The sequence below is a fragment of the Ambystoma mexicanum genome, chromosome 5q (genome assembly GCF_040938575.1).
Source record: "Ambystoma mexicanum isolate Mex_15411 chromosome 5q, UKY_AmexF1_1, whole genome shotgun sequence".
Classification (NCBI taxonomy): Eukaryota; Metazoa; Chordata; class Amphibia; order Caudata; family Ambystomatidae; genus Ambystoma; species Ambystoma mexicanum.
Genome location: NC_090933.1, coordinates 785,293,769 through 785,306,784, shown reverse-complemented (window position 1 = coordinate 785,306,784; position 13,016 = coordinate 785,293,769).

Sequence of the window (13,016 nt, the reverse complement as noted above, 5' to 3'; positions counted from 1 at the left end):
AGTTGTAAAACACTGTTGGTGGTGGAGTGGAGGCCAGACAGGGTGCAAAGTAGTGCCTTTGTATTGGGGGAGAATGGGCAGGGTGCGGATGCAAGAGGCAGAAAGTGAGAGGATCACAGGTGGGGCAGTTAGTTCCACTTCCTTTTTTTGTACACTTGACAGCTTATTTGTGCAAATATCTGTAAGGCCCAGCATGATCCACCAAAGTGCCCTCCTAGCCCTGGCACACAACACTGAGAGGGATGTAGCTAAGAGTGCAGACGAAAGCTGGGACTCAAACAGTTGATCAACTCATTTTTATCATTTGCAAAGGAGAATGATCTATTGATTAATCCACAAAAAACACACATCATCCATATTACCAAAAACCCAACAAAATAGCATGGTTAAAACAGGAAAATAGGCGAGTCTCCATTATCACTCACCAATGAAGTTTCTTATTTTGGCTTTAAATTCAGATTGGAGCCCTCAAAAGAGGAACTGTTTATGGACCCCTTGGATGATGCCAAAAGACTTGTCCCTCAAATGAAGCGCAATAACCATCTCTGCGGAAGATTATCCATATCTCCCTTAGTCGATTTCTATAAGGGCAAAGTCATTCCTTCCAACATATATGGACTAGAAATTAATCATTTAATGGCTTGTACATACCTTAACAAAATCGAAGGACACATATGTCAACAAACCTCTAAATTTGCCTAACTGTGTAGCAGCACCAATTATCAGATATGAATTGAGACTGTCATCATTGAGGGTTTTGCACCAGTGGAAAATGCTGCAATTCTATCAAAAATTCCTGCTGCCCCCAGAGAAGTCCCATTTTGTAGAATTTCAAATTCCAATATAAATTGAAAATAAAGGTCCAATAGCTATCTTCAAATTAAATTGTGATAATATCCTTAAAATAAATGTTGAAATGCTTATTTGGAATCCTAATGAGGTAAATAAACTACTCTTTAGAAATGATTGGTTCAACACCCGAAAAACAATAATGAGGTATACACTCTATACCTATTTTCTTTGGGATATTAGAAGTCTTGGCACAATCCCTAAATATTGAATTATGTTCCCCAATACTGATTAGCACACTCAATTTCTTTGTTTTGGGATGAATATCTTACCTTCCAGAGAAATATTAATATAAGGAATAAAGAAAACAGAGCTCCAGGTCCCTGTAAATATTGTGGTGGGATTTGTGAACTGGAATCCCTGCAAGATCTAGTGACTAAATATCCTTCTTTAAATAATCTAAGAACTGTAACCTTGCGAGATTTGCTTATGATGCTGGTTGCCTAAATACTGAGAGCTTTTGGCTGCATGTGACATCTGGCCAAAAATACTAATATATAACGAACACACACTCGTGCATTGACAGAAAGATGGAGCGACAGGGCTAGATAACCCAGAGAGCAGATTGGGAATGCGAACACTGCCTAAATGATTCTGGAACAGTGACTGAAAACTGCCAGAAACAGACAAACAACCACAAACAATTTTATTACTAGATGAAGGACAGTTCTCACCTCTGTATTGGGATATAAGTGATTAAAACACAGAATCGAGGACAACCAGAAGCCCATATACTGTTAAGGCTATGCGGACTACATCTAAATGCTCGCAACAATTTACTATTTTATGATGGCCAATGGAGATCTCTAAGAGTAGACATAACCTAAAAGGGAAAAATACAATTAAAACAATTACATCACTAGAGGAGAGATATGTGAGAAGTTAAACTGTTCCCGAAGACCTATTTATATAACATATAATAGGACAAAACAGAATGATAAGGATTGAGTGATTGAGTGATACCTGTCGCCACAAGATCATAGAACAATAGCAGAACCCCCCTTAAGAAGTTCATATAATGTTATACAATGCTCTGATAGGAATGAAACATCTTGGGTTGAAAATAGCCTTATGCAGCAGGCTATAGAATTGTAGTACAGTTATCACTTAAGCACTTTATTCAAGCAACATATTAGATGAGCTGATTTATATGAATGATACATTGGGCCTCATTACGACCCTGGCAGTAGGGGGTTAACGGGGCTGGTAGAGCTGCCGGTCCTGTTAACCCCCTACTGCCTCATTACGAGATTTTCTCACGGGACCCGATAAGGACGCCTGGTAAAACCAGGAGTCCTTAGTGGGTCCCGCAAGCAGACCAGGATGCAAACAACGGGCCTGTTGTTTGCATCCTCCCCATTCCCATTGAGCCCTATGGGGGCTCGAATGGGGATGTACCGGGTCTGGGTTCCCTGAATGGGGAAATACCGGGCCCTACAAGATCAGAATGGCCCGGTATTTCCCCATTCAGGGAACCCGGACCCGGTACCCGGAATGGGGGTAGCCATGCCGCAAATAGCGGCATGGCTACCTCCAACGTTGTAATGAGGCCCATTGTTTTGTATGTATTGCAATTTTCTGTGTTTATCGTTGTTTCTGCACTGAATTTGCAAATACTTCAATTGTATCATGTACTGTTTTATTAGGCACACATTACAGGGTGCACCTTTAAACTTACCTGTCATTTTTAAAATGGTATTCATTTTTTACATGAATATTAATACATTGTTGACTAAATTTGAGTAAACAACAGAGAGTAAATTGAATTCTTTCTCTCCAAATTCCTTATATTGTGGTTTCCTTTCATAAAGATTCTCATCACTAGGTCTCTAGATTATAGTATGTATATTATTTAACCAGGACCGACCTTAGTGCATTTAATCCTGGTGTCGTGTCCCCACTATTATAAGAAGGCATCTGGCAATTAAACATCACTGTCAATTGCACTTATCAGATTTCTACACATGATTAATGTAATTAAATTGGTATAAACAGGACACCTAGTATAAGTATTAGAATTTAATTAGTTTTATTTTGGAGTTTTTAGACAAATGTATAAATCTGGAATTTTATCAATTTTTAAGATTTAATGTATTTTAGTGATATTTGTATGACGTATCAACTAAAATATACATGCCTATTTTATTAATTGCAGACTTTTCTATTGTTGTTGTGTGAAAAGTTTTTGTAAACTGTGTAAAACTTAAATTAAAAAAAGAAGAAAAAGCAAAGTCTTGTAATTGTTTCCAGAAAACATCAGGGAAAAAACGTCCAAAAGATGTCGTGCCAAAGTTGAACAGTAACAGCCACCAGCCTTAGATGGCACAGTGTGATTTAAAAAAGCAAGATGGAGGGTGAGTGGTGGGGTCCAATATGGATAAAAGGCTTCATTTCTGCCACAGTGAAGGTGGTGTACAAGGTTTAAAAAGTGTGGATCACTAAGACCATGTGCCTAGAACACACAAGGGTACTTTATCATGAATATGTGTATGGATAGAGGGCATTTTCCACATTCTAAGACAACTGTACTATCCAGATAATACATGCGGCCTTCCTCCCTAAAAGTACAGTATATATATTTTTATTTTCTTTATTCTGTAATCTGGCTGTTAGATAAGCCTTACACACAGTAGAAATCATCAATGCATCATTCAAACCATTAATAAATGCATAATTAAAAACTCAAATTATATCACTCGATCCATGAACAAGGCGAAATTGTTAGTGTTCGCCAAACAGGGAAAAGGCCCAGAACTTCCGGGGTCATATTGCCCGATAGCTCTGATAAATTTAGATGTGAAGCTCTACATGAAAGTGCTGGAAGACAGGATGTCACATTTACTCCCAGCACTCATAGCTCCAGATCAGTTGAGGTTAATTCCAAAAAGGTAAACATTTGATAACACCCATAGGGTATGTCATCTCATAGAAAAAATTTAGAAAACGCATAAGCAGGCAGTTCTCGTTCACTGGATGCAGAGAAAGTATTCGACAGGGTGGAGTGGACACAGCTTTTCCGCACAATGAAACAAATGGGGTTTGGTCATAACTTCCTCCAGATGGTGAAAGCCAATTATCATTCGTCTCAGGTGTGGGTGTCCCTTAATGGAATAGTATCGGAGCCGATTAACTTAGGAAGGGGTACGAAACATGGGTGCCGCTATCTCCCCTTTTGTATCTGATATTCCTGGAGCCACTACTGACTCGAATAAGGGCTACAGGTGGGGTAAAAGGGATGTAGATGTGGGAAGGGAGCACAAAACAATGGCGTTTGCAGATGACATATTGGTGGTATTAACGGAACCAGGGAAATCCCTTGCAGATCTTATGCAAGAACTAGATACTTTTGAGTCAATATCCGGTCTTAAAATCACTTGCCAAAAATCGGAAATAGTAAACTTAACCAAAGAACCGGAAGAAGTAGGGAGAATTTCTAGAGAAATGCTCTTGAAATGGGCAAAATCTGGGATAACATACCTTGGGATAAGACTGGCTTCGACACTAGGCCACATGTACAAAGCAAACTACCCGGATTTATTAATTAGAGAGCCTTAAATCAGACCTAAGGAAGTGGAACCCCTTAAAGGCATTGTGGTGGGGGAGAATGGTGGCAGTTAAAATGGTGCTACCAAAACTATTCTACCACTTGCAAGCCTTACCAGTCAGAATCCCAAAAGCATTCTTTAAATCGTTGAATAAAGCAGTCAAAACGTATATATAGAAACATAAAATCCCAAGAATAGCGATGCAGACACTTACATCAACAAGGTCTCACGGAGGATTAGCACTCCCCCACTTCCACAGATACTATGAAGCCGCCCAATTGAGGGTACTGAAGGAAAGGTGCGCAGAGATTCCACAATGCATATGAGCAGAGCAGGATAGGGCGGTGGCAGCTCCCCACTACCGGGACTACTATGGCTGAAGGGTCAACATAGGCATCAGAATGTTAGGATTAGTAAAGTGATCCGGTGGGGATTGAGATATGGGATGCGGCAAACAAAAGTGGGGTGCTGTCATCATACCCCTCCCCATTCCTACCAATACTCGGGAATCCCGAATTTCGGCCAGGGATGGAGAAAAATTCACATGGGAAGTGGGCAAAGGCAGGGTGTCAGACAATAAAAGATGTGTACCAGGAGGGAAATCTGAGGACACCACAAGAATGCACCCAAACACTGGGGCTAACGAGGAAAGATAGTTTTAAATACACTCAACTTCAGCATTGGCTGGCAGCCTCCCACATGAAGCAAGCGGCCACCAGACAATTGACACCTTTTGAGACATATTTGATAACGAACACGGGCTCTGCCAAACTGATCTTGAGCATATGTAGGTTCCTGAATATGCAGGGGAAGGAAATCTGATGGAATTACATGGGGAAATGGGAAAAAACTCTAGAGGCAACAATAACAAAAAAGCAGTGGGAATAATATTGGGGGATTGTTCCAAAACATACACACTCGATACAAGTGAGGGAGATGTGGCAGAAAATCCTTCTTCAATGGCACTATACACCAAAGAGGTTACACTCCATGTTCCCGACAACCTCAGATAGATGTTGGAGAGGGTGTACAGTTAAGGGAGATTGGAAGCACATCTGGTGGAGTTGCCCAGTAATACAACATTTCTGGGAGGAAGTGAAAAAACAGGTGGGTAAGATGGTACAGGGCACAGAACAACTTCAGGAAAGGGTGTGGATGGGCGGGGGGCATATGGGATCTAGGCCCGGGAAATCTTACAAAGGCACAAAAAAGGAGCTTTATGATCCTTGAAATTGCAGCATGGCTGTGGATCGCCCAACTATGGAAGAAAAACTTGGCACCCACGCTATAGGACTGGCTGCAAAAAGTCTGGAACTTCATTTCCCTTGAATGGGTATCCTATCATCTACAGGGGGCCATGGAAAGGTTCAACGACGAATGGGGCCAGGTAATTCCGTACCTACAGAATGACTATATGCAACAATGGTGCCTGACAGTATTCGAATATTGGATATCATAGACTCATAAGGAACTATGGAGGGAAAGGATTTTGCACAAGGGGCGGGGGTTGGGGGAATGTTATGTACTAAATGTACCTTATGTTTATGAAAATGAATAAAAATAAGTTTAAAAAGCTCTACAATTCATATTTATACAAATAACACACAAAAAAGTGAATAACACATAAAAACATTTCATGTTCATTCTATCCATTTCAGGAATTCCTCCCATATATGTAAAGCAGCAGATGTTATGATCACAGAGTCAGCTCTAAACAGAGTGTTCCAGAACTAGTCGGAGTTAAGCTCTGAAATCCATACAGTTATTTCTATAACCTTTTTCATAAAAACATCACATTTTCTTACAAGCTGTTAATATATGTCTACTTGTTTCCAGGGTCTCACCACAAAATCGACATAAGCAACATTGTCAAGATCTCACATATTCCAATGATTGTCATAGATTGATACAGAGCTTTAATGCCAAAGGTCATGTAGCACAATTTCATCAGATAAGAAAAGGGGTAATCTACCTCGAAACTTTGTCCAGCATTTTCTGCATATCTGGCTAACATAGATCATTTCTCAATATTGAGGATTGTATCTCCAAATTGTGCCTTCATGTTTAGGACACTGTAAAACATCATCTACGGAAATGTCCCATTTCTCCAAATAGTCAACTTAATTCTACCAGATAGACGTTATCACTCATTAAGTGGTTACTTAATCCCAATAAGCAGAGTAATTTGTTAGAGTCCGGTTTATTAGACAGCATTTTCAGGCATAGCAATGTTCTTTGGATCACCCAACTTGTATGAAAAGAAGTAATACCATACTCCAGCCTAAGAGCCTCTACTGGAGTGGCAAAAGGCAGGTTTATAATACTTCTCAATATCCTCCCTCCGATTAAATCTAGCCACCTGACATGGGTACTAGGTAATGTTGCTAGTCCATACAGTAAGCTTGGCACTATACTAATCTTATAGACCACCAAGAAGGCTGAAATATTATGGCCTCCATTTCTTTCTACATATCGCTTTGCCGGAGACCATTTCCTCCAAATAAGTGGCGTACACATCTCTGCATAATAAGCAGCACTAGTATTTCTTTTAATATAGAGGTCTAGGTAGCAATAGTGCTCCAACACCTCAAGAGTTTCATTATTGAGTCTCCAAGTACATTTGGGTTTTCCTGGGTTGGTACCACGCAAAATCATTATCTTGGTTTTGGCAGTATTAATGGACATATTATTTCTATTTGCATACAATGATAAGGTCGAATTTGTTTGATGCAATCCTATAGCTGTTAAATCGAATAGGATAGTATCATCAGCATAAGTGATCCAATTTATGGAGAAAACAGTAACTTTTGGGGGGAAATTCTGTGTTAGGATCAAGGCTTCAGGGAGGTCTGCCACATACAGATTATACAAAATGGGGGCCAGCCCACAGCCCTGTTTCAGCCCTTTGATTGGTTTCACAGGGGTCTGCTATTGCTCCTCTCTGGTCTGGGCATATTGAACCCGATGTTAAGGTGTATAATCCCTTAATAAAATACAATAGGCGAGTAGCTATACCCAGTTTCTCCCATAGCAATGGCAGGAGACGCTATCAAAGGCCCGGCTGTAATCTATATAACAGCAATAAAGATTCCTCTTCCCCATGTCCAATTTTGACTTAGCCATAAGATATTGGATCACTTGATGTTATTCACGGTGCTATCGTTTTTTCGGCAACCGGTTTGAAATGGTCTCAGGAGGCTTTTCTCATTGGCCCATTTTGTTATTTTCTTTAGCAATATAGAAGTAAAAATCTTCTGGCTCGAGTCAATGCTAGTAGGCAATGGTTTGCGGGGCTCAATGTAGAAACATTTTTGAATATAGGAATGAGGATGGATTCATGCCAGGTTTTGGGTATAATCCCTGTGGTTTTGCTCAGCCTAGAGGCTATAAAGAGGATCTCTGACCAGAGTTTAGGATTTCCCTTGTATAGAATATTAGGTATCCCATCTGGGCCTGGAGCACATGTGGATTTCAAATTAGATATGACGATTCTTACATCTTCAATATCGTAATCCATGAATGTGTTGCTACTTTGTGTCCTCAAAGTATTATTTGATAATGTCGCTTTGTTGTTGCTATCAAACATGTCTTTAATATAACTGGCCTAAAGTGTAGCACTAATTCGATTTAGCTCCATGAGTTTGGTGAGCATTTACTCATTAAAAAATGCCAGAATTTAGAGTGTTTATGTTGGCGTAGCCAATCTTTATAGCCTGTTCTCAGATCCACTAGCTTGGCCCTTTTTTGAGTTTCTGTCAGTGAAGCATTCCCATGAACGCCAGCCCTAGCTCTCCTAAGTTTAACCTTCTCCATATGGATACATATGTCGAAAGGATTTTTGTGTAGGTTGATATGTATACCTACAAAATTGGTTTTCTCTAATCCTGTACTAGTTTCTACTTTCTGCAGCAGTATGTCTAGCTGCCATTAAGTCTTTTCTCCAATTGGGGCGGTGCATGTTTATTGTAACTCAGCAGCTGGGTATTTATTTCTTTAATTTTTGCCGCTGGCCCTCTCAGGCGGTTACCCTGATTATTTACACTGATGGCTCCTCTGAGAAAGTAGGACCTAGCTAGCATGGGAATGCCAATCTGCCATAAGTTAACAATGCTTTATGATCACTTACCTCATTTTCCATTAACCTGATTGGGGGATAGTGTTGTTAATGATGACATAATCTATGTGGGAGTGACTAGTGCCATTTGACCAGGTGCTAGTTGTATCAGATAAGTCATTTTCCTTATAGCTAAGGCATTCCAAGTGAAATTCTTTCATTAATTGCTGCCATGTTCGTGCATGAGAACACAAGTCAGTATTTACTATATGCACATTTCAAACATTCAAATCTCCCACAATCATAATCCCTCCACTGGGATTTTGCTTAACCCATTGCAGTGGTAGCACCCTGATTATTTTCAAATTGTCCTCAGTAAAGATGCCAGTAGGTGGGTCATAGATATTAATAAGCAATATCTTCTTCAATAAGGGGTTAGGGGGTCTGAATTACTGATGATCAGAGAACATTGTGTGAGCTATATGGCCCCACATAATCCTGGACTAACAGGTTTGACCGTGATCCTATAGCCAAGCCTCCACTTGCCCTGCTTTTTTTAGAGGGGGTACCATGGTTATAAAGTATGATAAATCCATCTACGTAGAATGGGCTTTGGGACAAGGTTTCATTCAAAAAGGAACGGTCAGCATTAACAATAAGTGCAAACCCCTCGTTTTTTCTCAGGAAAGAGGTATAACCCTGTGTATTCTAACATAGGCACTTTAATCTGCTCTTCGGAGCAATTTGTCAATTAGCACCACCTTGCACTGATTCTGGCCTCCAATGGTAATTGTTCTGCTCTTCAATCATTGAGAAGCTCGAGGTCATAAGTACAGATTTCTCTTATTAATTTCCAAATACATCAGAGGCTTGGCAGCGCTCCAGTGTTTGGGCCATACCTTTTGCCCTTCTACACACAGTCAGTGATAGGCCAAGCGTTGCCAAAAGATCTACGTTTGCTTTTATCAGTGCTACGATCAACGTGATGAAAACTCCACCAAGACCCAGTTGGATTTGCTACCTATCCTAGGCAGCTCTATCTTGGTGATATCGCATGAGATAATCACTCTTAGCTGATAATTTTTTGGCAAACAGGGCTAGCAAGCATCCTCGATTGAAAAATGGGCTACAGATTGTAGGTTTTCTTTCCTGAATCAACACCCATCTACCCAAGGCCATTATATTTTCTTCCGCTGCCAGGACTTTCTTAAGTGCGTAAGGTGCAGTCCTAGTCTCTGCCATGACACTCTGCTGTGGGGAGGTATCCGCATGAACTGGAATCGGGACTGCCTTGGGTACAACATTTCTTAAGTTCACTGTGGCTGGTCGAGTATTAAATCCCTTCAAAGTCAACTGAATAGTATTCCAAGTCTTTGGGGATTTTGCCAGAGTGGGTGTTTTCCCCATATCTTGTCTCCAATTAACTGTAGGACCGTTAAGCTGAGTACTCCTCTGGCAGACTACATCTCCATCAGGCAGACAAGTCTTAATGAGGTGACTTTTCCTTGACATCTCCCTACGCTTCTTCCCCCCTAGGTGCTTTCCATCCTTGACTTCATTCTTTAGTCTTATTCTGATTTTTAGATGGGCGGGTGGGGGGCTCCTCTATACGAGATAAGGCTTCCTTAAATGGAACAAATATTTCCTTGTATTCCCAATCTGAAAGGTCCGCCGATGTTGTAGCTAACCAACTATTAATCTCTGCTGAACTCACAAAAAAACAGAAGCAAGATCTCGGTGACTGTATAGACTAGTTTCCCGATGTATTCTGTGACAAACCCGGAAGAGTGAAGGGCACGTACCATCATATTCGTACCCCACCAAATAAAGTAGTACATTTAAGTGCATATCGCTTGCCTGAAGGCCACAAGAACATTGTTAGCTCAGGAGGATAGCTCAGCGGCAGCGTGCGCGTCTTGGAAGCAAGACGACACGAAGCAGCAACAGGTTCGATCCCCGGGTCCGCGCTTAGAAACCTCCGGGTGTTTAAGCGCGTTATAAATACGTAACTAAGACAAAAAAAAACACAATTACGCAACTAAGAAAAACAAACAATTCATGTAACAGCGCCTCGATGCCTGCGGGCTGTGTGAGCGCTTTATAAATGTAAAATAAATAAATAAATAAATAAATTGTTATCCAAGAGGTAGAACATATGCACATGGCTAACATCATTGAGCTCTCCTCTAGTCCCCGGTCCTCTCTCATTGTATTAGTGTCCAAAGCTGGAGATTCTGTATAGATTTTAGAAAAGTGAACTCAATCTCAGCTTTTGACGTCTACCCCATGCCTTGCATTGATAATCTAAAAGACAAATTGGGTAATGCGGTTTACTTGTCCACTCTAGGTCTTACAAAGCGCTATTGGCAGGCCCCATTACATGGATCTGATAAGGATAAAACTGCTTTTTCTACTCCTATACGATTGTTCGACTTTAAGGTCTTGCCATTCGGCTTGCATGGTGCTCCTGTGGCTTTCCAAAGTTTAATGGATAGAAATTTTAAGACCCTATTTGGAATTTTGCAGAGCATACATCGACGATATAGTAATACACAGCCATACCTGGGAGGATCGCTTATATCATTTCTACACCATCATGAGGGCATTACGACAGGCTGGACTGACTGCCAACCCGAAATATAGTGTACAACGCCAACAGCAAAAGGTACGAGCTGTCCTTGAAACACCATTACTTTACTTTAATACATTTATAAAGCACACCAAATGACCCTGAGGCTTACGGGCGCAGACAAAACAAACAACAAAGAGACATAAGCTGGGACAAACCCAGCCTACACAAACACAAACAGAGTGCCATAGCAAAGCAACACAAGTTCAACATCAAAAACTGAAATTCATTGCAGCAGGCCCGGATACATTATTATCAAAACAGAAGAGTCTTCAACTTTTTTCTAAACATTGCAGTGGATCTTATTTCGCTAAGATCGGGTGGAATGGCATTCCAAGTCCTGGGGGCAACCAGGGAAAAGGCACATTTGTTGACCTGAGTCAATTTAAAAGTGGCTATTATGAGCTGATTTGTATTGTTTGATCTCAAGGACCTTGTACTGAATTTAATAACCAGTACTTCACTCAAGTATAAAGGACTTGATTCCATCAGACATTTATGAGTGATCAATAAGAGGGGGAATTCAATTCTCACACCTATTGGTAGCCAGTGTAGACTGCGTCTGATCTCACATGATCGCTCCTATTAAGACCTGAGATTACTCTAACCGCGCTATTTTGAAGGGTTTGCAATCTGGCACACTCTGACTTGGATATGCCCACTAGTAGGCTGGTACAATAGTAAATTTTTGACCATATAATAGCTCTTGCTACAATCTCACTATTAACTCGAGAAATGCATAGGCGGAGCTGCGCCAATAACTTAATATAAAAGGCATACATTTTAGTCCAAATAGACTCCTACAATTTCTACTTTTTCTTTGGTCTTGATGTCACAGCCTGGCACTTGAAAGTGAGAATAGTTCATTCCCAATTTATGTATTCTAGCCTCAGTGCCAATCACCATCAATTCTGCCTTTTCCTTATTAAGAGCCAGACCATTTCTTTCCATCCACGTTTGTATACGTTCATAGATTTTATTGATGGTTTTTTCATTATCTCGATGATTACCAGACAATGGGATGACAAATTGTGTGTCATCCGCATAGTTCATGAAACCAACACCATTTTCTTCCAGAAGATCGAAGGGCACATTAAATATGTTATATAGGGGGGTGATAGACAAGCCTCCTGTGGCACACCATGAACCACTACAGCCGGTTGTGCTTCTTCATCCCTGCTACAGACACTGTACCAATGATTACCCAGGAAAGAGATATTCCAGAGGGCAGCATTATCTGAAAAGCCTGCTACCTCCCTTATCCTGGTGACCATCAGTTCATGGTCCACCAGGTCAAAGGCTGCAGATAAGTCCAAGAGCATAAGCATTGTCGTTTGCCCCTTGTCAATGATCTGTAGCAGTCTAGATTTCAGATCAAGCATAGACGCTTCTGTCCCAAAACCCTGCCTGAAACCAGACTGCCATTTATTTAGAATCCCATGTGCATTCAGATGGGCCGAGATTTGTGTGTATGCTACGCGGTCAAGAATTTTCAATAAAAATTAGGTGTTAGTAATGGGCCGGTAGTACTCTGGTGTTTCTTGGCACAGACCTGTTTTCGTTAGTAAAGGAGTAATCCAGGCGTTCTTGAGACTTATTGGTACATAGTTTTCTCTGATTGATGCATTAACAAACTTGCATAAAGTGCCTATCGATGCAGGGCTACATGCCTTTATTACAATTGCGGGGCAGACATCCCCCCTACAACTAATTGGTTTAAGTTCATCAATAAGCAAGGCAAGTTTGGTTTCTGATATATGATTAAAATGTAACTGTTTTTTTTATCATCTTGGGCGTACCAGCTGCCACAACTAGACAGTCTTCTGTTGATTCACTAATTTCCTGACTCATCTCAATTGTAGGTTTTATTTGATTGAGCTTACCTAGCATAGCGTCCTGAGTAGAGGTGCACCAAACAGAGTCTTTGATAATAGAATCA